The sequence below is a fragment of the Cherax quadricarinatus genome, chromosome 61, assembly GCF_038502225.1.
Source record: "Cherax quadricarinatus isolate ZL_2023a chromosome 61, ASM3850222v1, whole genome shotgun sequence".
Classification (NCBI taxonomy): domain Eukaryota; kingdom Metazoa; phylum Arthropoda; class Malacostraca; order Decapoda; family Parastacidae; genus Cherax; species Cherax quadricarinatus.
Window position 1 is genome coordinate 21,160,742 of NC_091352.1, and position 27,716 is coordinate 21,188,457.

The following is a 27,716-nucleotide window of genomic DNA, read 5'->3' on the forward strand; positions in this document are numbered from 1 at the left end:
GATTTTGATCAATTATCAGAGAATGATTTTTCTGGTACACTTCAAACTTTCATTATAGGTTGGCTCGCTTTTGAGTTATTTAAATTTAAAATAACTAATTTTATATAAAATGATTTCTGTTTAATAACTAGAGAAAGCCTCTTCTGGTTGGCTTCATTCTTAAAGTGAATTGTTAATTTGGTAATTTCATAGATTTTTTTATCAAATTGGAGTTAATACTACCAATGAGTCTACTACCATTACCATCACCTTCTTCCTCCTCCTCTTCTTGTATATATTCTGCCCTTCCCTTCTCGCCTCAGTGTGACTTGTCAATGGTCAAGTCGACTAGGTAAGTGTTCAGTACTTGTCTCCTAAGTGAGGATTATTTGTATATTGATCCAGCCACGGCATTGTCACATTTTATTTTTTGTTTAAGCAAAATATAAACTTCCCTGTAACTACGATGTTTAATTTTAAAAAAACTACTTGTAATTTCCTTTCACAAGTTAATAGTTATTATTGTCAAAATTGTTTCAGCTTCCAGAAGTGTTAGGTGAAACTCCTTTCTTCCCTGAAGCATAAAACTGCTCAAAATTTATCGACCTGGGATTCGACCGAGAAAGCCTGATGTGAAGGCGAAAAGTTTCGGTGTCGCACGATTCATGTTCATCATCTTGTCGGTATTGTGTACCATCATTTCATATTAGTGCGTGTGTACTCGCCTATAAATGGTTGTAGCGGTCGAGTCACAGGTCCTGTGTGTGTGTGTGTGTGTGTGTGTGTGTGTGTGTGTGTGTGTGTGTGTGTGTGTGTGTGTGTGTGTGTGTGTGTGTGTGTGTGTAAGTGCGTACTCATCAAATTGTAGTTGTAAGGGTCAAGTCATAGCTTCTGGCCCCGCCTTATCACTGGTCGCTGCCATGTCCACTCTCTCCCTGATCCATGAGCTTTGTCATATCTCTTCTTAAACCAGTGAACTGATCCTGCCTCTACTACATCACTCTCCAGACTATGCCACTTCCTGACAACTCTGTGGCTGAAGAAATACTCCCTAACATCCCTGTGCCTCATCTGAGTTTTTAATTTCCAATTGTGACCCTTTGTTTCTGTGTGCTATCTCTGCAACACCCTGTCCCAATCTACTTTGTCAGTTCCTCTTAGTATTTTATATATCGTTATCATGTCTCCTCTATCCTTCCTGTCCTCCAGTGTCATCAGATTGATTTCCTTTAATCTCTCCTCGTAGGACATGCCCCTTAGCTCCGGAACTAGTCTTGTTGCAAACCTTTGTACTTTCTCTAATTTCTTGACATGCTTGACCAAGTGTGGGTTCCAGTCTGGTGCTGCATACTCCAAGATAGACAGTGTACAGGGTCCTGAACGATTCCTTATTAATATGTCGGAATGCTGTTCTTAGGTTTGCTAGGTGCCCATATGCTGCAACAGTTATTTGGTTGATGTGCGCCTCAGGAGATGTGCAAGGTGTTATACTCACCCAAAGATCCTTTTCCTTGAGTGACATATGTAGTCTCTGGCCCCCTAGGCTGTACCCCGTCTGCGGTCTTCTTTGCCCTTCCCCAATCTTCATGACTTTGCACTTGGTGGGGTTGAACTCCAGAAGCCAGTTTCTGGACCAGGCCTGCAGCCAGTCCAGATCCTTTTGTAGTTTTGCCTGGTCCTCGTCCGATTGAATTCTTCTCATCAACTTCACATCATTTGCAAACAGGGACACTTCTTTGTCTGTTCCCTCCGTCATGTCGTTCACAAATGCCAGAAATAGCACCGGTCCTAGGACTGACCCCTTTGGTTCCCTGCTGGTCACAGGCGCCCACTATTACCTCGCCACGTACCATGACTCGCTGTTGTCTTCCTGACAGGTTTTCCTGTCTAATGGTTTATGAAAACTATAGATAACTGTGTGTATGTGCGGGCGGGCGTGTGTGTGTGTGTGTGTGTGTGTGTGTGTGTGTGTGTGTGTTAATTTAATAGCTTAATTATGCACCCCACTCACACAATGTGTGCAAACAAGTTTAGGTGAACAGTTACGGCAGCTCCCGATATTTACTGCCACCAGGAGCGTATTACGAGTGTCAGCGGTAATTAGTGAACATCAGTGTCTGTAAAGGCACAAAATCAGGGAAAATATAAGAGATTAAAGTAAGATGAAAGTGAAAACTGATCCACCCGATTTATATCTACAAACCTGCCTGTTTCCAGTGCAGGAATCCACTACTCCACTCTTCCATCAACCCACACAACCCTCCCTCTTAAACCATATGTGAGAACCAGGACTTTAAGACCCTGGAGACCAGAATGTAATAACACAATAACACTAAGAGTGAATAATGGAACAAACGTATGATGGAGGCATCCCCAGATATAAGAGCACTCAGAGATGAAGCTCATAGAGATAACAGATGCTATTTTTCTCGACTGGCTTTCAGATTATGAAGAAAAGGAGAACAGGAGGCTGAGGAGAAGCATTGAAAATCATAAACCAGTGGAGTTTTGAGGAGATGAGAGGAATAAAATGAGGGAGACAGATGACTACAGAGTAACACATTGAAGACCAGGAGTCCCAAGGTGGTGACAGGAGTAATATACAATCCTCCACTAAACAGCAAGAGACCAAGACAAGAATATAATGACAACAGCGTGATGATGAATACATTGTGGGAGACTTTAACCACAAAGAGACAGAGTGGGAGAACCTGGAGCCAAAGTAGGACCAGAAAGATGGAGAGTTAAGATGCCGCAGATAATAATGGACAGCTTCATGCACCAACATGTCAGGGACACAACCATAGAGAAACGAAAGAATGGGCCAGCAAGTCTTGACCTTGTATTCACCTTGAGCGATTCTAGCATAACGGTGGTTACGTATGAAAGGCCCCTTCCTCATAAGCTTCGAATACTTTGAAGAGGAAAGGAGCACGGAGAAGACGAAATAAGCCAAATTTCTTAAGAGACTACACAGCCATGAGGCAATTCATGACTGAGATGCAGTGGGAAAGGAACTAGAAGGAGAAACACCGAGTGAGATGGGTTTGTGTCTGGTGGGTGCTGGGAGGCAGAAGAAAAATTCGTACCGAGGGGGCTAAATAAACAGTAGGAAGAACAGAGTGAGCTCATGGTTCACTCAGATGCTAAATGTGTTAGAACATGGGGGGAAAATAAACATTGAAGACAATGCAGGAAAACAAGTGAGCAGAAGAACAGGAAACAATTATGCCTAAGTACGAAGATAGGTTCAATGATAACTGCAGAATTTCAACATCTAAATCCGCTATACAGCCACATCACTAGGATGACATCAGTGAAAGATCAGGTGATCAGGCTTTAATAATGGTATAAACGTTTTGAGACGAACTCTGCAACCAGTTATAGGTGAATATGAGCACACTAAAACACACACAGACAGACAGACAGACACACACACACACACACACACACACACACACACACACACACACACACACACACACACACACACACACACACACACACACACACAAATGTCCATGAGGAGCTGTCAGAATATTGTGTGACAAATGGAGGTTCCGCAAGGTTAGTTGCTTGGACCACTATTGTTACTGCTAATTGTGAATGACATTACAGATGGTTTTGAGTTACAATAGATGTATTTCTATTTGCTGGCTATGTAGAAGAAATGAAGAGAATAAAAAACGATGTGGATAAAGGCTACAAATGGATGTGGAAAACCTGCAAGATTGGTCGGGTAAGTGGTTACTTGAATTCAGCCCCAGCAAATGCATGGATATAAAGAGTGGGAAGGATTAAGAAGACCGGGCACGAAATACAGATGAAGAAACAAACACTGCAGACCTCAAAGACAAAGACCTAGGGGTGAGAATATTGCCAAGTATATCGCAGGAGGCACATATAAGCCGAATAACCTCTGTATCCAAGGGTAATCTATCAAATCTATGAGCAGCCTTCAGGAATATCAACAAAAAGTCATTCACTACCCTTTATATAACGTATGTGAGGCCCAAGTTCGCTTCCGCAGCACCATTACGGAGCCCTCACCTGAAAAGCACGCTGGGAATTGGAGAAATTGTATTGAAATGCAACGAAATTAACTCCAGAGTTAAGGGAAATCAACCTGACGACACTGGAGGACAGGAGAGATAGGGGGGACATGATAACGACAAACAAAATACTGAGAGGAATTGACAGGGTGGACAAAGACAGGATGTTCCAGAGATTGGACACAGTAACAAGGGGACACAGTTGGAAGTTGAAGACACAGATGAGTCACAGGGATGTTAGGAAGTATTTCTTAAGCCACAGAGTAGTCAGTAAGTGGATGTAGTGGATGCAGGATCCATACATAGCTTTAAACAGAGGTATGATAAAGCTCACGGTTCAGAGTGACCTACTAGCGACCAGTGAAGAGGCGGGGGCCAGGAGCTCGGACTCGACCCCTGCAACCTCAACTAGGTGAGTACAACTTGGTGAGTACACACACACACATGGAGTAGGGAGAAAGTGAATTAGTATCGACCAGTGAAGAGGCGGGGCCAGGAGCTATGAATCGACCCCTGCAACCACAAATAGGTGAGTAAATAAGCTTTTATTTAGCGGTTAAACAGTGGAATGAATTGAATGAGGCAGTGGTTTGGGAGAACTCAATATATAGTTTCACGAGTGGACATGTTAAGTCCCAAAACGCCAATGGTCAGTTATACCGATCAAAGTTGTCTACGAGGCAGGGCCAGGAGCTTAGTCTCGAACCCAGCACACACTCATCATTTCCGTCAAGTTAAATAACTGCGAAACTTCCCACCACCATGGTAAATAACCTCTCAAGACTTCTGTCCTTCATTTTCCTCATAAAAACCATCTTAAATCACAACCAAAGTTTAGTCTTGCAGACAAACACGATGCCTTAAGTTGTACTGATGCTTTAGTTACCCATCATTCTCTTTCATAAATTACGTTTGTTGATGGTTCTGTGCACCAATCCACTGGTGCACTTGATAGTACCGCTGTTGTTATGCAAGGTGTAGAAATGAAGAAATTGAAGCATGTAGAAATTGAAGCATGCATCAACAAGTGGTTTTCTGCCTTTCAAACTACGCTGTTTGCTATGCTCCTTACACTTAAGTACTCCATGTATCTAAGGATGACACGTAAATTGTGATTCTCTTCCAGTATCATCTCTAAACGCTCTTTAATTCCAAGTGCATCAGTTATGTCATGTTTGTGTTAGGCACCAGACACGGGAACATAAGAAAGGAGGAACACTGCAACAGGCCTACTGACCCATGCGGAGCAGGTCCATGTCCCCCCCCCTAAATTAGCCCAATGACCCACCCAGTCTGGTCAGGTCATATTTACTTAAGGAGCACGGCACCAGACCCAGCAGCACAAGCTAGTCAGGGCCAACTCACCCACCTACACCCACTCATGTATTTATCTAACCTATTTTTAAAACTACACAACGTTTTAGCCTCAATAACTGTACTCGGGACTTTGTTCCACTCATCCACAACTATATTACCAAACCAGTGCTTTCCTATATCCTTCCTGAATCTGAATTTTTCCAACTTGAAGCCATTGCTACGAGTCCTGTCTTGGCTGGAAATTTTCAGCACGCCTTGACCTTTTAACTTGTAGTTTAAGGATAATAAGAAAGAAAGTTCTTGAGCCTCATTAATTCGAGACAGAGAGAGACTGACAGTATTTAGTACAGCATCATCATTCCATCATGCAGGAGCTACATATCCATTGTGCGTCCAACAAAATCAGCAAATATCTGAATGTCATTACTGCCAGGCTCTTGCTGGATACAAGTACCTCAGGGAGGTTGCATCACCAGATGATACATCTAAATGTCAACTTTTCCAGAGTAATCATTGCCACACCCTGCGCCATTTTCCTATGTCCTGGACTGCAACAATGTTAATGAATTCAGAGACGACTCACTCACAAATGCTTAAGAAATGTCAAAGTATTTTAGCCAAATTGGTAAATCACCAACCATTTTGTAAAAATACTGACTCTGCATATTGAAAAAAGTACAAAAACACTTTTTTTTACACAAATCAGTTTTACAAGTTAAGATCTGTTATCTTACCTCAGCTCATTTCGAAGTCCAGCCCTATCTAAGGTATACTACCACCCCCAGGATGCCACCCACACCAGTTGACTATAACACCCAGGTACCTACTTACTGCTAGGTGAATAGGGGCAGCAGGAGCAAGGAAACATGCCTAATGTTTCCACCCATGACGGGGATCGAACAACGGACACTCAGTATCTGAGATAAGTGAGTTGCCAACCGAGTAAGGTAACTAATATCTTTTGTGAATGAATTAGTCTTATAAATAGCTCAGTACGACTGTAACCAGATATAAACATTCAAACTGTTGATTACTATTGTAACTTGCTTAGCTATCAAAACTTTGGTGCTCAGTTAATGGGCCCATTATGTGCCTCTGTAATATTTTGACTGCCCCCACAGGATGAGAATGGGGTGCATAATAAACCTATCACAATAAACTAACACAATCGCTAGCATGCACCCACGGACGAACACGGACACACGGACACGGACACGGACACGGACACACACGGACACGGACACGGACACACACGGACACACACGGACACACACACACACACACACACACACACACACACACACACACACACACACACACACACACACACACACACACACACACACACGTATGTGACAGAAGGGAGAGTTAGAAATGTCCCTGTTCGCAGACTAGGGGAAACTACTGATACAAGCGAACGAGGATCAGGAATGACTAAAAACTGATGTGGACAAGCTACAGTCCTGGTCCGGGAAAGTCATAAAGCTTGGGGAAAGACAGAGAAAACCGCTGATGGAGTACATTCTCGGGGGGGTCAAAAACGGTAAACCTTACACAAAGAAAAGGATCTCGGGGTGATTATCACAACGAGCCGCACATCAACCATATAACTTTTGTAGTATATGGCGCCTGGCAAACCTAAGAACATCGTTTCGACATCTAAGGAGTAATTTAAGACACTGTACACCGCGCACATCAGGCCCATATTGGAGTATACAGCACCAGTAGAGAACTCTCACATGGCCAAGCACGTCAAGAAATTAGAGAAAGTTAAGGGTTTGCAATAAGACTAGTCTCGGAGCTAAGGGGTATGTCATACGAAGAGAGGTTAAAGGAACTCAATCTGACGACACTGGGGGACAGGAGGGATAGCTGGGACACGATAACGACCTATAAAATACCGAGAGGAAATTGACAAGATAGGAACAAAAGAAAGGAGGAACACTGCAGCAGGCCTGTTGGCATCATACTAGGTAGGTCCTTTACAATCCATCCCACTAACAAAACATTTGCCCAACCCAATTTTCAATGCCACCCAAGAAATAAGCTCTGTTAAGAACATAATATGGATAGGGACAGAATGTTTTAGAGATATGACACAGCAACGAAGGGATAGCTTGAAACCGAAAACTGAGATGAGTGAAAGTGGCGTCAGAAAGTATTTCTTCGGTCACAGAGTTGCCAGGAAATCGAACAATCTGGAAAGCGAAGTAGTAGAGGCAGGATCCATACATAAGTTTAAGAAGAGGTACGATAAGGCCACATATAGGTGGGTACCCCCTACCCTCCACACGCACACATGTACATTTGTATCAAATTATGTTGGTATACAATACCGCCAGGATGAATACCCGTGCATACCCATGTCTGCACGGGTATGCATACATGGGTATGCATACATGGGTATGCATATTCGGGTGCATTCAGTCGAATACACCCGAATATAACTTTCTATACAAAAGGAGCAGTAGTTCTGACGCGATCAGTCCTTTAGCCTCCCTAAGATGTGTTCGGTCTCTCAAAACTAAAGCATAGGCATCCTGCCGAACCTAATAGTGAGGTGAAGCAACTGGAGTTGGCGTCTCAAGTGAGCGTCGCTAATCAGGCGACGTAAGTCATGCTTAAGCAGTTGCTTAACCAACATAAGACTGGGATTATGTATCCTTAATGGAATATCTAATGTGATTTTTGCATGAAATCTGCTACTACCTGCTGCTTCTGGGTATAAACCTGCTGCTTCTGGATATAAATCTGCTGCTACTACCTGCTGCTTCTGGGTATAAACCTGCTGCTTCTGGGAATAAACCTGCTGCTACTACCTGCTGCTTCTGGATATAAATCTGCTGCTACTACCTGCTGCTTCTGGGTATAAACCTGCTGCTACTACCTGCTGCTTCTGGGTATAAATCTGCTGCTACTACCTGCTGCTTCTGGATATAAATCTGTTGCTACTACCTGCTGCTTCTGGATATAAATCTGTTGCTACTACCTGTTGCTTCTGAATATAAATCTTCTGCTACTACCTGCTGCTTCTGGGTATAAACCTGTTGCTACTACCTGCTGCTTCTGGGTATAAACCTGCTGCTACTACCTGCTGCTTCTGGGTATAAACCTGCTGCTACTACCTGCTGCTTCTGGGTATAAACCTGCTGCTACTACCTGCTGCTTCTGGGTATAAACCTGCTGCTACTACCTGCTGCTTCTGGATATAAATCTGCTGCTACTACCTGCTGCTTCTAGATATAAATCTGTTGCTACTACCTGTTGCTACTGGATATAAATCTGCTGCTACTACCTGCTGCTTCTGGGTATAAACCTGCTGCTACTACCTACTGCTTCTGGGTATAAACCTGCTGCTACCTGCTGCTTCTGGGTATAAATCTGCTGCTACTACCTGCTGCTTCTGGGTATAAACCTGCTGCTACTACCTGCTGCTTCTGGGTATAAACCTGCTTCTGGGTATAAACATGCTGCTACTACCTGCTGCTTCTGGGTATAAACCTGCTGCTACTACCTGCTGCTTCTGGGTATAAATCTGCTTTTACTACCTGCTGCTTCTGGGTATAAATCTGCTTTTACTACCTGCTGCTTCTGGGTATAAATCTGCTGCTACTACCTGCTGCCTAAGAGTATAAATTTGTTTCTACTATCTGCTGCTTCTGGATATAAATCTGCTTCTACTACCTGCCGCTTCTGGGTGTAAATCTGCTGCTACTACCTGCTGCTTCTGGGTATAAATCTGCTGCTACTACCTGCTGCTTCTGGGTATAAACCTGCTGCTACTACCTGCTGCTTCTGGGTATAAATCTGCTGCTACCACCTGCTGCTTCTGGGTATAAACCTGCTGCTACTACCTGCTGTTTCTGGGTATAAATCTGCTTTTACTACCTGCTGCCTAAGAGTATAAATTTGTTTCTACTACCTGCAGCTTCTGGATATAAATCTGCTGCTACTACCTGCCGCTTCTGGGTATAAATCTGCTGCTACTACCTGCTGCTTCTGGGTATAAATCTGCTGCTACTACCTGCTGCTTCTGGGTATAAACCTGCTGCTACTACCTGCTGCTTCTGGGTATAAATCTGCTGCTACTACCTGCTGCTTCTGGGTATAAATCTACTGCTACTACCTGCTGCTTCTGGGTATAAATCTGCTGCTACTACCTGCTGCTTCTGGGTATAAATCTGCTGCTACTACCTGCTGCTTCTGGGTATAAATCTGCTGCTACTACCTGCTGCTTCTGGGTATAACCTGCTGCTACTACCTGCTGCTTCTGGGTATAAATCTGCTGCTACTACCTGCTGCTTCTGGGTATAAACCTGCTGCTACTATCTGCTGCTTCTGGGTATAAATCTGCTGCTACTACCTGCTGCTTCTGGGTATAAATCTGCTGCTACTACCTGCTGCTTCTGGGTATAAATCTGCTGCTACTACCTGCTGCTTCTGGGTATAAACCTGCTGCTACTACCTGCTGCTTCTGGGTATAAATCTGCTGCTACTACCTGCTGCTTCTGGGTATAAATCTGCTGCTACTACCTGCTGCTTCTGGGTATAAATCTGCTGCTACTACCTGCTGCTTCTGGGTATAAATCTGCTGCTACTACCTGCTGCTTCTGGGTATAAATCTGCTGCTACTACCTGCTGCTTCTGGATATAAATCTGCTGCTACCTGCTGCTTCTGGGTATAAATCTGCTGCTACTACCTGCTGCTTCTGGGTATAAATCTGCTTTTGCTACCTGCTGCTTCTACTATCTGCTGCTTCAGGATATTCTATTTGCTGATCTTCATATTAAACTACTACACTCTAATTTTCATTATCTGTGAGAGTAGTTAAACGGAGGATCGATCCTTCATCACTTCATGCTCTGGATGAATCAGATGCGTTGAGCCATTCATACAAAAATTAAATTTTGTTCGTTCTTTAGTTCCGTTTCATTTTTTTTTTGACATCACGTCGTGTTGTCGAAAAAGAAGGGAGGGGAAAGTCTGTTTAAATCTTTCCTTTATATATTATTTTTGTAGTGCCTTTTATATATCATTTTTGTGTTCCAAGTGTTGGGTTGATAATTCTTTGCCCTTTAAATGGGATGTCTTGGTTATAGGTAAGTGCTCTTGATACAAGTAACTGGTAATGTCCTCATTTTTCTAGACTCAGACCCAATTTCCTCCCATTACTAGGTTCTGTATGAACCATCAGGGATTACTCTCTTCCAGGTACATAAGAATATTGACAATAACAAAAATATTAAATTCTTGTCAGTGCGTAGCCCAATTTCCTTCATGATTACAAATGAGCACATAACTGAGGACACAACTAATTTCTGAAGATTAGCCACTGGAGTGCATGGTGTCGATCGCAAAAATCATTCTGAGTCTAACGAAAAAAATATATTTCATAGTGTTTATTAAAATATTGTAAACTTATGTAAAATATATTTATTTAGTTAGATTAGACTAAATTAAATTGGGCTTGTTATAATAAGGTTAAGTAATAATATTGGTAGAATTACTGTTTGTATCGGCTTGACAAAGCTCCTGGAGAGCGAAACGTTGCCACAATAAAATGTCACATTAGTTGCACTTGTGCCCTTTTGCTTTACACAAGGTTAAGTAAGTTTTCTAACGTTCTTTTGGTACAAAATTATTAATTTTAACATTACCATAAATGAAAAAAATATATATCTTTAAACGTGTAAGAGAAAATTCTAGAAAGGATTTAATTTTAAATGAGTTCTTGCTAATTGACCAATTTTACCTATTCGGCACGACTAATATATATATATATATATATATATATATATATATATATATATATATATATATATATATATATATATATATATATATATATATATATATATATATATATAGACGGCCGACTTGTTGAAAAAAAAATATACATATATATATATATATATATATATATATATATATATATATATATATATATATATATATATATATATATATACATATATATATATATATATATATATATATATATATATATATATATATATATATATATAAGAACAAGCCACGGGGGGAGGTGTGGAAATCTTTAGACTGGGTTATCGGTCGGTGCCAACCCCACCCTACCATCATCCCCCCACTACCCATATGGGGTAGGAGGGTTTCTGAGATGTCAAGTAGGAAATTATAAGATATAAAAAGCCAGCCCCAAGCTTTTTCTAATCGTTTATATAACACCACAGAACATGAAATAAATAACACTTTGCCGTTCCTAGATGTTTTAATCCATCGGGTCGATAGGAAATTCAAATTCACAGTTTATAGGAAGTCCACCAATATGTCGTCATACATGCACTACTGTTCCAACCAAGAAACCAGGGTAAAAAAGGAGTGTGGTCCTCACAATGTTTCTGAGAGCATTGCGCATCTGCAGTCCCGAGTACCTAAAGGACGAAATCAGCAAGATATTCAACATGGCCACAAAACTAAGATATCCTATGGATTTTGTCGAGAAGGCACTAATGTCAGCAAAAAAAATTACTTTCTACCGGTCTGAATCTAAAGAATTGATGGCCAGGAAAAATGTACTAGTTTTACCATACAATGAGAATCTGGCTTGCCTACGAGAAGCATTAAAAAAGATCAATATAAACCTTGCTTTCAAAAACACTGCGACAGTGAAACAAAGGCTGATTAAAAACACGCCCTCCAACTAAGTTGGTGGGGTTTACAAGGTCCTATGTACTCAGTGTTCTCTCTCATATATCGGTCAAACAGGTAAATTTCTGGAAACCAGAATTGCCCAGCATAAATACTCAGTCAGGACTGGGCAGGAGTCGAACGCTATCTTTAACCACGTTAGTGTACCTAATCACCCATCGGGGTAGGATGCTGCCCAGATTATAGTACCAAACAGTTATGTCATGGAAAGAAACATAATTGAATCTTCCCTCTTGAAACATGAAAGGAATACAGTATACAACTCAAATTATGGGTTATACAAGCTCGATAATTTAGTAGAGTCCATTGTACACAATCTTAAACAACAATGCTATACAAAATCACAGGATTGTTCATTATGCAAAGTGGGTTGATGGGTTGGTGACGCCCGTCCAGTGTCTACGTTCCAAAACTTCACACAACGTCAGTTTTGATGCTTATGTAACACCTGTAGCTGTTAATGCACCATACAGTGACAAGCACACAAGATAACGTAAGGAAAGGTTAAAGGGTATTAGTAGAATTTAGATCATAGAAATATTATCGGATAGGCATTAACAGCCACTGAGAAAATAGTAGACAATATGTAGGAAAGAGATACTTCTGAGTACATCGGTAGAACATTCCAGTACCCCAGAGCAGGACATTTGAACGCACAAGAGCACATTGTATTCTTTTCTTTCATTATTTGAAAAGGTCACACAGAATAATAGCTATCCATTTCTACAGTATCTAACGAGAAACTTATTTTCTCAAACCACATGACCTGTTATAAAAGAGTAGAAAAAGCTTGGGGCTGGCTTTTTATATCTTATAATTTCCTACTTGACATCTCAGATACCCTCCTACCCCATATGGGTAGTGGGGGGATGATGGTAGGGTGGGGTTGGCACCGACCACTAACCCAGTCTGAAGGTAACCGTGGCCGGTGACACCTACGCTACTTTGAGACCTCTCTCCCTGTTTTGGTTGCTCCCGTGCAACATTGCACAGAGCTCCTGATGACGCACTGAGAATTGTGAAAGTACTTGAGCTAAAGTTTTACCCCCCTCCCTCCGTGGCTTGTCCTGCATAGTTAAGATCGCCGTCTGCGATTGTTTGCACTATATATAATATATATATATATATATATATATATATATATATATATATATATATATATATATATATATATATATATATATATATATGCAATAAGATCACAGTAAACAGGTGATTTCAGAATATGCAAAACAACCACTCTGAAAGAATAGAGAAATTCCAAGCGCTTTCGTGACTACTCACATTATCAAGGAACTACGAAAGTAAAGCATCCAAGGAAGCTATATAAGGGGTCTGGCCAACACCTCACTATCGGATCCCACAACGGTTAAACACCTGACGCGCGCCGACCCAACTGGATAGGTCCTTTGCACAACTCACCCACAAACTATTCTACCCAAGAAAATTTAAAAATTATTATTTGTCCAGTGTATTATTAAATTCTTCCCAAATTCTATTAATTATAAATGGATCTAATTTATATAAACCAAAGGAAATATTCATATTGTCAAAACTGCTTTTTATGAAACAAGATTCAATTATATTCCTGTCGACCATGGACTTGCTTGATACTACTTTCTCAACTTTTTGAAAATCAATTGGATGGTTAAAATCTCTTACATGAATAAATAGAGCATTGGAATCTTGTCCAGTTCTAATGCTATATTTATGTTGTTTTAATCTTAGTTCGAGATTTTTACAAGTTTGACCGTAATAAACTTTATCGCAAATTTTACAAGGAATCTTATAGACACATCCATCAGCATTTTGGGGGGAATTCTTTATCAAAATTTTTTTTACTGTATCAAGATTTTTGAATACAATTTTAATATTAAAAGTCTTAAGAAGAGAAGGCATATCAACCAAGTTTTCATGGTAAGAGAGAACCAACATATTTTTAGTTGAATAAGGGTGGTTGTCCCTTTTTGGATTGTAAAAAGTATTTCTAGCAACTTTAAAAGATTTATCAATTACATTTCTTGGGTATTTTAAATCATTATCTATTTCATAAATTTTGGATATTTCCTCATCTATGAACTCAGGACTACAAATTCGTAAAGCTCTCAAAAACATTGATGAGAAAACAGACAGTTTGACTATCTTGATGCGAGGAATAACAGTGGACATAGGAACAGTTATTTGTAGGTTTTCTGTAAATTTTAAATTTGAATTCATTATTACCCGTGCTATGTGTAGCATTAGTTTCCTCTTCGTAACTGACAAGAGTGGAACCCAGTGTGGTCAGCTGTGGACCTTTCCACTTCAGAGTTCGACGGTTTGTGTATTCGGAGACAGTCTTCTGCATACCACTGTTGGAACGTTTGGCTATTTGAGCTGTCACCTTGTCAGCTTGCATCAGCCTTGTTATTCTCCTCTGACCTCTCTCATTACGAAGGCGATTTCGCCCACGGAACTGTACCTCATTGGAATTTTTTTTTCACATCATTCTCTAAACACTGGACACTGTCGTACTTTAAAATCCCAGGAGTTCAACAGTTTTTGAGATACTCAAAAAAAAAAAAAAATGATTCCAAGGTTAAACTCAGATCACATTTCGTCCCCATTCTGATGTTCGATCTGAACAACAAGTGAACCTCTTCACCATGTCTGCCTGCTTTTAATGATTAGAAATTTGCATTAACGAGCAGGTTTATAGATGTACCTAATAAAGTGGCCACTGAGTGCTTAAGAGAAATGGGAAGATACCAAAAATTTTGCTGATACAGATACCGATACTCAATTTTCTGCTAATTCTGATACGTGTCCTATTATTTCTTTAATTTTATAACAATGTTCAATATATGAGGGAATCCTTTTTACTCATTAAGTATTAAATATCCCAGAAAAGTTAAACAGTAAATAATTTATATTTTCTGAGTTGCCAGTATCATTACTCATTAATAATTACAGCCAGCCCCCGTCAGGCTCACAAATTGAAAAAAATATATATCAAATTTTTGAGTTCATCCCCATATTTAGTAATCAGAGGAAAAACGTAAACAGAAAACAATCACGAAAATAAAAATTTGAATAATTTCCAATTATATTAAACATGAAACTAAATTATGCAACATTTTATGGTAATAACTGGAATAAAAAATATAAAACTTTAGTTGAGACCCAGGAAACCTCTCTCCATTATTAAACTTAATTTAGCTGATTCATTTCCAGTATACAGTATAAAATTATTTTAACTGAAAAAATAAATAAACATGCATCATTCTAATAACTGAAATTAATAACAAACAATACATGTATTACACAAAAAGCTATTACTAAAAATTCTCGAAGTGATTTTGAGGAACATTAAACACCTGAGTTCTTTCCTTCCTCAGCAGTTTGAACAATTGTTCAGCACTGCGGAGAACATCTAATCTCCTCATAAGAACAGATTACCTTATGAAAATGTGTAGATGTTAATGGCTATGTTTGCCAGAGATAAAAAAAAACTATCACATTCTCTCCAGGACTCTAGTGAACTTTCTTTACACCATAATACCATTGCCATATTTTTTTCTGTATTTTTTATATTTGTAGTAACACAAATACCGGTATGTTTATTTTACGATGGTGCTTTTCTTGATTTGGAAAAGGATCTCGAAGATGTTTGTGATGTGCTGTTGTTGGGAATGCTGGCTACAGTGTCCTCATAACATTGATCAAAATCAAACCTGGCAAGTTTTTCAGTCCCTGTTACATCATCTTGACTTAATCCTGTTTTTTCTGAAGTTTTAAGCTGCTGAACTCTCTCCTGAGTTTCTTGTACACGACTCATTCGCTGCATTGACATGAAATAAATTAGTCTTATATAGAGGCTCTAGAAAAGTGCTGTGCATCTCGTTGTAGTCAGTGGTGTATATCTCTGTAGTCTGTTGTCACTGACATCTTAAGGAGTGACTGTGTTACCCAAGACTGAATCTTTGACATGAACGTATTTAAATAAGTTACACAAGACCCAACCATTAACGATTTATTATATATATATATATATATATATATATATATATATATATATATATATATATATATATATATAGATATTTATATATATCGTGCCGAATATGTAAAACTTGCGATCTTGGCTTAAATAGCAACGCTCATCTTGCCGAATAAGGCAAGCGAAAATTTGTGTATGCAATAATTTCGGAAAAATCATACTGAACCTAACGAATCTTTTTTATTTCACTGCGTTTGTTTAGCATTAAATTACTGTAAACAAATCTAAAATATATTTAGTTGGATTAGGCTAAAATAAATTGTTCTTGTTATAATAAGGTTAGGTAAGTTTTTTAAGATTCTTTGGATGCAAAATTATAAATTTTTACATTAACATTAAAGAAAAAAATATATCTTTAAACGTATAAGAGAAAATTTTAGAAAACTTAATTTTAAATGAGTTCTTGCTAATTGACCTGTTTTACCTATTCGACACGACATAATATATATATATATATATATATATATATATATATATATATATATATATATATATATATATATATATATATATTTATATATATGTATGTTGTAGCTACAGTTAGAGTAAGAGGTAGATGGGAAAAGAGGAAGGTGGAAACAACAAGTAAGAGGGAGGTGAAAGTGTATAAACTAAGGGAGGAGGAAGTTCGGGCGAGATATAAGCGACTATTGGCAGAAAGGTGGGCTAGTGCAAAGATGAGTAGTGGGGGGGTTGAAGAGGGTTGGAATAGTTTTAAAAATGCAGTATTAGAATGTGGGGCAGAAGTTTGTGGTTATAGGAGGGTGGGGGCAGGAGGAAAGAGGAGTGATTGGTGGAATGATGAAGTAAAGGGTGTGATAAAAGAGAAAAAGGTAGCTTACGAGAGGTTTTTACAAAGCAGAAGTGTTATAAGAAGAGCAGAGTATATGGAGAGTAAAAGAAAGGTGAAGAGAGTGGTGAGAGAGTGCAAAAGGAGAGCAGATGAAAAAGTGGGAGAGGCACTGTCAAGAAATTTTAATGAAAATAAGAAAAAATTTTGGAGTGAGTTAAACAAGTTAAGAAAGCCTAGGGAAAGTATGGATTTGTCAGTTAAAAACAGAGTAGGGGAGTTAGTAGATGGGGAGAGGGAGGTATTAGGTAGATGGCGAGAATATTTTGAGGAACTTTTAAATGTTAAGGAAGAAAGGGAGGCGGTAATTTCATGCATTGGCCAGGGAGGTATACCATCTTTTAGGAGTGAAGAAGAGCGGAATGTAAGTGTGGTGGAGGTACGTGAGGCATTCCGTAGAATGAAAGGGGGTAAAGCAGCTGGATCTGATGGGATCATGACAGAAATGTTAAAAGCAGGGGGGGATATAGTGTTGGAGTGGTTGGTACTTTTGTTTAATAAATGTATGAAAGAGGGGAAGGTACCTAGGGATTGGCGGAGAGCATGTATAGTCCCTTTATATAAAGGGAAAGGGGACAAAAGAGATTGTAAAAATTATAGAGGAATAAGTTTACTGAGTATACCAGGAAAAGTATACGGTAGGGTTATAATTGAAAGAATTAGAGGTAAGACAGAATGTAGAATTGCGGACGAGCAAGGAGGCTTCAGAGTGGGTAGGGGATGTGTAGATCAAGTGTTTACATTGAAGCATATATGTGAACAGTATTTAGATAAAGGTAGGGAAGTTTTTATTGCATTTATGGATTTAGAAAAGGCATATGATAGAGTGGATAGAGGAGCAATGTGGCAGATGTTGCAAGTATATGGAATAGGTGGTAAGTTACTAAATGCTGTAAAGAGCTTTTATGAGGATAGTGAGGCTCAGGTTAGGGTGTGTAGAAGAGAGGGAGAATACTTCCCAGTAAAAGTAGGTCTTAGACAGGGATGTGTAATGTCACCATGGTTGTTTAATATATTTATAGATGGGGTTGTAAAAGAAGTAAATGCTAGGGTGTTCGGGAGAGGGGTGGGATTAAATTATGGGGAATCAAATTCAAAATGGGAATTGACACAGTTACTTTTTGCTGATGATACTGTGCTTATGGGAGATTCTAAAGAAAAATTACAAAGGTTAGTGGATGAGTTTGAGAATGTGTGTAAAGGTAGAAAGTTGAAAGTGAACATAGAAAAGAGTAAGGTGATGAGGGTATCAAATGATTTAGATAAAGAAAAATTGGATATCAAATTGGGGAGGAGGAGTATGGAAGAAGTGAATGTTTTCAGATACTTGGGAGTTGACGTGTCGGCGGATGGATTTATGAAGGATGAGGTTAATCATAGAATTGATGAGGGAAAAAAGGTGAGTGGTGCGTTGAGGTATATGTGGAGTCAAAAAACGTTATCTATGGAGGCAAAGAAGGGAATGTATGAAAGTATAGTAGTACCAACACTCTTATATGGATGTGAAGCTTGGGTGGTAAATGCAGCAGCGAGGAGACGGTTGGAGGCAGTGGAGATGTCCTGTCTAAGGGCAATGTGTGGTGTAAATATTATGCAGAAAATTCGGAGTGTGGAAATTAGGAGAAGGTGTGGAGTTAATAAAAGCATTAGTCAAGAGGGCAGAAGAGGGGTTGTTGAGGTGGTTTGGTCATTTAGAGAGAATGGATCAAAGTAGAATGACATGGAAAGCATATAAATCTATAGGGGAAGGAAAGAGGGGTAGGGGTCGTCCTCGAAAGGGTTGGAAAGAGGGGGTAAAGGAGGTTTTGTGGGTGAGGGGCTTGGACTTCCAGCAAGCGTGCATGAGCGTGTTAGATAGGAGTGAATGGAGACGAATGATACTTGGGACCTGACGATCTGTTGGAGTGTGAGCAGGGTAATATTTAGTGAAGGGATTCAGGGAAACCGGTTATTTTCATATAGTCGGACTTGAGTCCTGGAAATGGGAAGTACAATGCCTGCACTTTAAAGGAGGGGTTTGGGATATTGGCAGTTTGGAGGGATATGTTGTGTATCTCTATACGTATATGCTTCTAAACTGTTGTATTCTGAGCACCTCTGCAAAAGCAGTGATAATGTGTGAGTGTGGTGAAAGTGTTGAATGATGAAAGTATTTTCTTTTTGGGGATTTTCTTTCTTTTTTTTTTTGGGTCACCCTGCCTCGGTGGGAGACGGCCGACTTGTTGTAAAAAAAAAAAAATTAATATATAAATATATTAATATATATATATATATATATATATATATATATATATATATATATATATATATATATGGTTTAGAAAGACACGTAAGCAAACACTATAACATATTTATTAGAAAACGTTTCGGTCCTGGGACCTTGATCACTTCTAACATACAGAGGTAGAAAGACATTATATATATATAGGCGGAGAGTGAGATGTGACGCACGTGACCGAAACGTTTTCTAATAAATATGTTATAGTGTTTGCTTACGTGTCTTTCTAAACCAACTTGTCGGTATTTATTACCAAGGTTTATACCATATATATATATATATATATATATATATATATATATATATATATACGCATGCCGGCGTGGAGGGAGGGAGCCAGTGTGTGGTGCTCCATACATTGTGTGTGTAAACCAGGAACCAACATGGTTTACGCGGGCCAGTTTCGGCAGACATCATCGTGAGTATCGACCGGAGATCACAGAGTTGTGACAAACCTCTACATCGGACCATTGCTTCTGTATCAGTGAAAGTGCAGTGTGCATGTTGGGATTTGGGAAGTAGCGGTGGTGAGGGGATCCTGGCAGTGGAGGTGTGGAGGAGGTTTTGTTTACATCTGTGATCGGCCGGGGTCGTGGGTCGGGGAAGGAAGTGGTCGCCCACGACACGGTCATTGGATGGTGAACAGAACACCTCGGTTAATAGTGTGAGCATGGTGATTAGTGTGCCAAATGGCGAGGGTTTTTTTCTAAATGGAACAATAAGTGTATAACAATTAGCAAAAGTTAGTCAGTGATGTGCGTCTTGAGCGAACACACAGGGCCACTCACTCCCCCTTCCCCCATCCCAGATCCCCTCCCCTCATCCCAGACTAGGCCCACTGACTTCCTGACCAAGGGTGTTGTCGTTTAGTGCCCCACCAATTACAAGTTCCGCCGCTCGCTACTCCCCCACCCTCATCCCCCATGCATCCATGCTGCCCTTCACCCGTCACCCCACAGCTGGCGCCCTCCCACCCCCACGATATCAGCAATGTCACAAGTAGTCGCGGGTTCCCAGGAATCTTCACGACAGAGCCAAAGCTGTCGTTCACGAGGCATCTGCCGGGTGTGCCACAGGGAATGTGCACTCAATCCCACATCTGGCAACATCCGTGCACACAATAGATGTCTAGGCTCCAGGAGAGCTCCAAATGAGAACAACCAACAGCCTCCCCCAGCAGACAGGGCTGACAGCTACCGTGACTTCACCTCTACAGAGGACCTCAAATCTGCAATCAAATTAACATCCACCAGGACTGACACACATCCCCAAAGCAGCTCGCCCTCAAGCTGCTAGCAAATTCACTGACCTTCTGAAGAAAGTCAACGATGCCCCTTCAAACAACAGATCCTGGCACAACTTGCTGCTTTTTGGCAATGCCTGTTTGGCTGTCCCACCAAGGAGGGACAAGTCACTAGCAACACATGTTATTAGGGCAATAAATGCATTCCCAAGGGATGACAACCTCGTCCGTCCCCCCCCTAGGGCGACAAACACCCGTCGGGCAAATGCCAACAGCAGGACACCCGACACCTCAAAAATCAGAGCCCAAATTAGCAAAAAAATAGAAGAGGGTAATACTATTGGACCCTTGAGACTTATAACCAGTGAGGATACCATCGCTCCCAAGGACGTCAGCACGGCGCAAGCTCTGAAGGACAAACATCCACCCAGGGCTCCCAGTACCAACATTGACCTCCCTGACATTGCAGCAGGCGAAGAACATCTAACCTTACAGGATGCTGAGGTGTATAAAGCTGCTATGTCATTTCCACAGGGTTCAGCAGGAGGTTTCACCGGTTTAAGGCCTCAACACTTAAAACAAATACTCAATCCAGCACTTGGTGAGGTTTCAGAGAGGCTGCTGTCTGAACTCACCAAATTTTCCAACCTGTGCCTGGCTGGCGGTGTCCCAGAGGCCATCAGACCCTTTTTCTTTGGTGCCTCATTGTGTGCCCTCCGGAAAAAGGATGGCGGAATCAGGCCCATTGCAGTGGGTAACACCCTTTGGCGCCTAGTCGCCAAGGCTGCAGTAAGAAGGGTGAGTCAAGAGGCTGCTGCAATGCTGAAACCAACTCAGCTCAGTTTCGGCGTTCAACAGGGCTGTGAAGCAGCTGCCCACGCAGCACGAGTATATATCAAAAACATGTCCTATGAAAAAGCCTTGGTCAAATTGGACTTTGCCAATGCTTTCAACTCAGTCAGAAGGGATGCTGCTCTCCAAGCAGTTTATAGAAACTTCCCTTCCCTTTATCCCTTCATAGAATCGTGTTATAGTGTGACTTCCAAACTATTGTTTGGGGACCATGAAATTGACTCGTGTGAGGGCGTGCAACAGGGGGACCCTCTTGCCCCCTTTCTATTTTGTTTGGTCATCAAGGAAGTCACGGAGGCACTCTCCAGCGAGCTCAATATCTGGTTCCTGGACGACGGTACCCTAGCTGGCACAACAGAATCTCTCCTGGAGGACATCAGTAAAATTAAAGACATGGGAGAAAGCCTGGGCCTTTCTTTAAACCCCACCAAATGTGAAATATTTTCTACCAATCAACAGTTGATCCAGAATATTAGTACCGTTTTACCAGGAGCACGAGCCATTGATCCAGCCAATAGCACTCTCCTCGGTGCTCCTCTTGGGTCCAATGCCATCGATCTGATCCTAGGAAAAAAAGTCTCAGACCTCCGGACGATGGAAAGCAGGATGAAAGACATTGACACACACGATGCCTTCTACCTACTCACCAGGTGCCTGTCAACCCCAAAACTTACCTATTTTCTGAGATGCTCCCCAGCCTTCAGCAGTCCAAAACTCAAGGAATATGACTCTCTCCTGAAGGCCATGCTAGAGTGTGTATTGACTTTCCCTTGACGATGGACAGTGGTTGCAAGCCTCACTTCCGGTCAGGCTTGGAGGGCTAGGAGTACGCAGATCCTCCCAGATTGCTCTACCAGCTTTCCTATCCTCTTCCATTGCATCAAACGAGTTGATAAGACAAATTCTTCCTGACACCCTCAGTGACTCAGCAGGAATAGAAGACCCTAGCTATGTCAGTGCCATCACCGAATGGGAGACTCTTGCTGCTCCAGCACTAAACCCTAGTGCAGCACTGGCTCACAAACAGTCAAGCTGGGATAGCCCAATTGCTGAAAAGGTGCTTGCCAACATGCTCAGGGCTGCAACATCAGATAGGGAGATTGCCCGTCTCCAGGCTGTGAGTGCACCTCACTCCGGGGACTTCCTCCAAACAGTTCCCATATCGGCAATGGGAACGCGACTCGACCCTAAGACCCTCCGTATTGCAGTGGCTCTGCGCCTTGCTGCCCCAATTCACACAGAATATATGTGTATTTGCGGCGAAGTGCAAGCAGACCAATACGGTCTACATGGTCTTAACTGTTCCAAAACCAAGGGCTGGCATGCAAGACACAATGAGGTCAACGACATCATTAAGAGAACCCTTGCTACAGCTGGGTGCCCTGCCAAGAGGGAGCCACGATCACTTGCAGCAAACAATACCCACAACCCAGCAAACCGCCCCGACGGGATCACCATCTATCCTTGGAAGAATGGCAAGCTCTTAGCATTGGACTATACCTGTGTGTCCACACTGGCTGACACCTATATCCATCACAGTGTGGGGCGACAGGGAGGAGCTGCTGACCACAGGGAGGAGTACAAGATCAGCAAGTACAGGGACATTAGCCAACAGTATCAATTTGTCCCAGTGGGATCAGAGACCTTGGGATCATGGGGAAAAAATGCCACACGTTTCCTTAAAGAATTGGGTTCCAGACTCATCGACACCACCAGGGACCCAAGGGCAGCCACTTTCATGTTCCAGCGCCTCAGCGTCGCCATCCAGAGGGGAAATGCTTGCTGCATACTTGGCTCACGTCCAGCCTCGGAGGAGCTGGAGGAAATTCATCATCTTTGATACATTATGCCATTGTATTCATGTTTATGTTTTTTTCTGTAAATGTATTTTGTTTATTAATAAATGTTCACATAGAATAAAAAATATATAGGGGGTGGTAGGAGAAGAAAATATTCAAACAGCTCCGGGGAGAACCTTGAGTTTTCTCTGTGGTACGTTTATTATCTTCTCTGAGGACGAGGGTCCCAATTCCAGCTATAGAGGTGGTACTTCCCTATATATATATATATTATATATATATATATATATATAATATTATATATATATATATATATATATATATATATATATATATATATATATATATATATATATATATGTGTGTGTGTGTGTGTGTGTGTGTGTGTGTGTGTACGTACTCACCTAGTTGAACTCACCTAGTTGAGATTGCAGGGGTCGATTCCGAGCTCCTGGCCCCGCCTCCTCACTGGTCGCTACTAGGTCACTCTCCCTGAACCGTGAGATTTATCATACCTCTGCTTAAAGCTATGTATGTATCCTGCCTCCACTACATCGCTTCCCAAACTATTTCACTTAGTGACAACTCTGTGGCTGAAGAAATACTTCCTAACATACCTGTGGTTCATCTGTCTCTTCAACTTCCAACTGTGTCCCCTTGTTACTGTGTCCAATCTCTGGAACATTCTTTGTGTGTGTGTGTGTGTGTGTGTGTGTGTGTGTGTGTTTAAAATTTGCAAAACAGGCGAAATATTAAAAAAAAAAAAATTAATCTCAGATCGAAAGACATTCGAACCTAATCACCCTGGAACAAGGAACGAAGTGCTCTACCACCGTACCACTTCTCCAATACCTTGGCGCCCAGCTAACGCTAGATGTTTTGGTTCAAGGCAGCCAGCTTTCAGGCAGGTGCCTGACAACCCCCCCCCCCCTTTCACCCCCAGATCATACCATTGTTCAGTGAACGCAAACACGAATAACCAACATAATTTAAGTCTCCCTGGAATGTTGGGTTACCGGGAGATAAAGAAGGTTGGGTCACCAGGTTAAGTCTCCCTGGAAGGTTGTGTCACCGGGAGATAAAGAAGGTTGGGTCACCGGGAGATAAAGAAGGTTGGGTCACCAGGTTAAGTCTCCCTGGAAGGTTGGGTCACCGGGAGATAAAGAAGGTTAGGTCACCGGGAGATAAAGAAGGTTGGGTCACCGGGAGATAAAGAAGGTTGGGTCACCGGGAGATAAAGAAGGTTGGGTCACCGGGAGATAAAGAAGGTTGGGTCACCGGGAGATAAAGAAGGTTGGGTCACCAGGTTAAGTCTCCCTGGAAGGTTGGGTCACCGGGAGATAAAGAAGGTTAGGTCACCGGGAGATAAAGAAGGTTGGGTCACCGGGAGATAAAGAAGGTTGGGTCACCGGGAGATAAAGAAGGTTAGGTAACCGGGAGATAAAGAAGGTTGGGTCACCGGGAGATAAAGAAGGTTGGGTCACCGGGAGATAAAGAAGGTTGGGTCACCAGGTTAAGTCTCCCTGGAAGGTTGGGTCACCGGGAGATAAAGAAGGTTAGGTCACCGGGAGATAAAGAAGGTTGGGTCACCGGGAGATAAAGAAGGTTGGGTCACCGGGAGATAAAGAAGGTTGGGTCACCGGGAGATAAAGAAGGTTGGGTCACCGGAAGAGAAAGAAGGTTGTCACCGGGAGATAAAGAAGGTTGGGTCACCGGGAGATAAAGAAGGTTGGGTCACCGGGAGATAAAGAAGGTTGGGTCACCGGGAGATAAAGAAGGTTGTGTCACCGGGAGATAAAGAAGGTTGTGTCACCGGGAGATAAAGAAGGTTGTGTCACCGGGAGATAAAGAAGGTTGGGTCACCGGGAGATAAAGAAGGTTGGGTCACCAGGTTAAGTCTCCCTGGAAGGTTGTGTCACGGGGAGATAAAGAAGGTTGGGTCACCGGGAGATAAAGAAGGTTGGGTCACCAAGTTAAGTCTCCCTAGAAGGTTGGGTCACCGGGAGATAAAGAAGGTTGGGTCACCGGGAGATAAAGAAGGTTGAGTCTCCGGGAGATAAAGAAGGTTGGGTCACTGGGAGATAAAGAAGGTTGGGTCACCGGGAGATAAAGAAGGTTGGGTCACCGGGAGATAAAGGTTGGGTCACCAGGTTAAGTCTCCCTGGAAGGTTGGGTCACCGGGAGATAAAGAAGGTTAGGTCACCGGTAGATAAAGAAGGTTGGGTTACCATGTTAAGTCTCTCTGGAAGGTTGTGTCACCGGGAGATAAAGAAGGTTGGCTCACCATGTTAAGTCTCCCTGGAAGGTTGGGTCACCAGGTTAAGTCTCCCTGGAAGGTTGGGTCACTGGGAGATAAAGAAGGTTGGGTCACCAGGTTAAGTCTCCTTGGAATTATAATTTTTTGTTTTTTTTATTGTGTTTATATTTTATTGTGATTTGTGTTTATATTTTATTGTGATTTATTGTGTTTATATTTTATTGTGATTTATTGTGTTTATATTTTATTGTGATTTATTGTGTTTATATTTTATTTTGATTTATTGTGTTTATATTTTATTTTGATTTATTGTGTTTATATTGTCATTCAGGTTGATGTTTTTGTGTTTAATTATTCATACAGAGTTAACTCAGAACAGTTGATTCACGCCACTACTTCCTCTTTCACACACATTACTTCCTCTTTCATATACACTACTTCCTACTTATTCTTTCATAAACACTACTTCCTCTTTCATATACACTACTTCCTCTTTCACACACATTACTTCCTCTTTCATATACACTACTTCCTCTTTCATATACACTACTTCCTCTTTCATATACACTACTTCCTCTTTCATATACACTACTTCCTCTTTCATATACACTACTTCCTCTTTCATATACACTACCTCCTCTTTCATATACACTACCTCCTCTTTCATATACACTACTTCCTCTTTCATATACACTACTTCCTCTTTCATATACACTACTTCCTCTTTCATATACACTACTTCCTCTTTCATAAACACTACTTCCTCTTTCATATACACTACTTCCTCTTTCATATTCACTACTTCCTCTTTCATAAACACTACTTCCTCTTTCATATACACTACTTCCTCTTTCATATTCACTACTTCCTCTTTCATAAACACTACTTCCTCTTTCATATACACTACTTCCTCTTTCATATTCACTACTTCCTCTTTCATATACACTACTTATTCTTTCATAAACACTACTTCCTCTTTCATATACACTACTTACTCTTTCATATTCACTACTTCCTCTTTCATATACACTACTTATTCTTTCATATTCACTACTTCCTCTTTCATATACACTACTTACTCTTTCATATACACTACTTCCTCTTTCATATACACTACTTATTCTTTCATAAACACTACTTCCTCTTTCATATACACTACTTACTCTTTCATATTCACTACTTCCTCTTTCATATTCACTACTTATTCTTTCATAAACACTACTTCCTCTTTCATACACCACCGATGGTGGTGTTATTCCCACTCTGGTTGACGCTTTTGAAACCAAATAACCAAATTATGAATTTAAAATAACAAATAATAATAATATTAAATTATAATGAATTACAGTATAGTATTTTGCGACCACTGTCAGCCTCAGAGTTATCTCTGAGTTACCAGACCTTGCCACGTGGAGGCCAGTGGTTCGTCTTTAAGGTCCGCCCCCCCCCTTGCCTTCCCCAGGTTAATGTATCTAGGAATCCATCCGTGGGCCCCCGGATGTCTCCCCTTCCTCACTTCCCTAAGGTCAGCTTCGCCTGTGTTCTGTCTGCCTTCCAGCCTCAGCCTTCCCCAGGTTCATGTATCCAGGAATCCATCCGTCCCCCTCCGGATGTTTCCCCTTCCTCACTTCCCTAAGGTCAGCCTCACCAACCTGTATTCTTGCTGTCCCCATGTTCATGTATCCAGGAATCCATCCGTTCGTTCCCGGATGTCTTTCCTTACCCACTTACCTAAGGTCGGCGGTGCCTTCCCCGGATCAGTGTCTCCAGGAGTTCACTAGTGTCACCTCAGGTGGACTCCCTTCCCCACTTCCCCAGAGTCAGCGGTGCCTTCTCCGGATCAGTGTCTCCAGGAGTTCACTAGTGTCACCTCAGGTGGACTCCCTTCCCCACTTCCCCAGAGTCAGCAGTGCCTTCTCCGGATCAGTGTCTCCAGGAGTCCACTAGTGTCACCTCAGGTGGACTCCCTTCCCCACTTCCCCAGAGTCAGCGGTGCCTTCTCCGGATCAGTGTCTCCAGGAGTTCACTAGTGTCACCTCAGGTGGACTCCCTTCCCCACTTCCCCAGAGTCAGCGGTGCCTTCCCCGGATCAGTGTCTCCAGGAGTCCACTTGTGTCACCTGAGTGGACTCCCTTCCCCACTTCCTCAGAGTCAGCGGTGCCTTCCCCGGATCAGTGTCTCCAGGAGTCCACTAGTGTCACCTCAGGTGGACTCCCTTCCCCACTTCCCCAGAGTCAGCGGTTGCCACCTTCAGTGACCTCGCTGCATGGAAACTTGGTCTTGTCTAGCTGGTCTACGGTAGAGACTGTCCAGGTGGGTGGAATTACTGGAGGTGACACACAGAAAACTGCGTCCAGTA

At 41.6% G+C, this 27,716-nt stretch overlaps 1 protein-coding gene across 1 annotated transcript in view; it reads left to right on the forward strand.

The window, feature by feature from the left end:
* The window catches only part of LOC128699483 (neuronal growth regulator 1-like), an 824,012-nt gene that overhangs the window by 526,489 nt on the left and 269,807 nt on the right, over positions 1–27,716 (forward strand). The gene's annotated exons all lie outside the window — the stretch shown is intronic.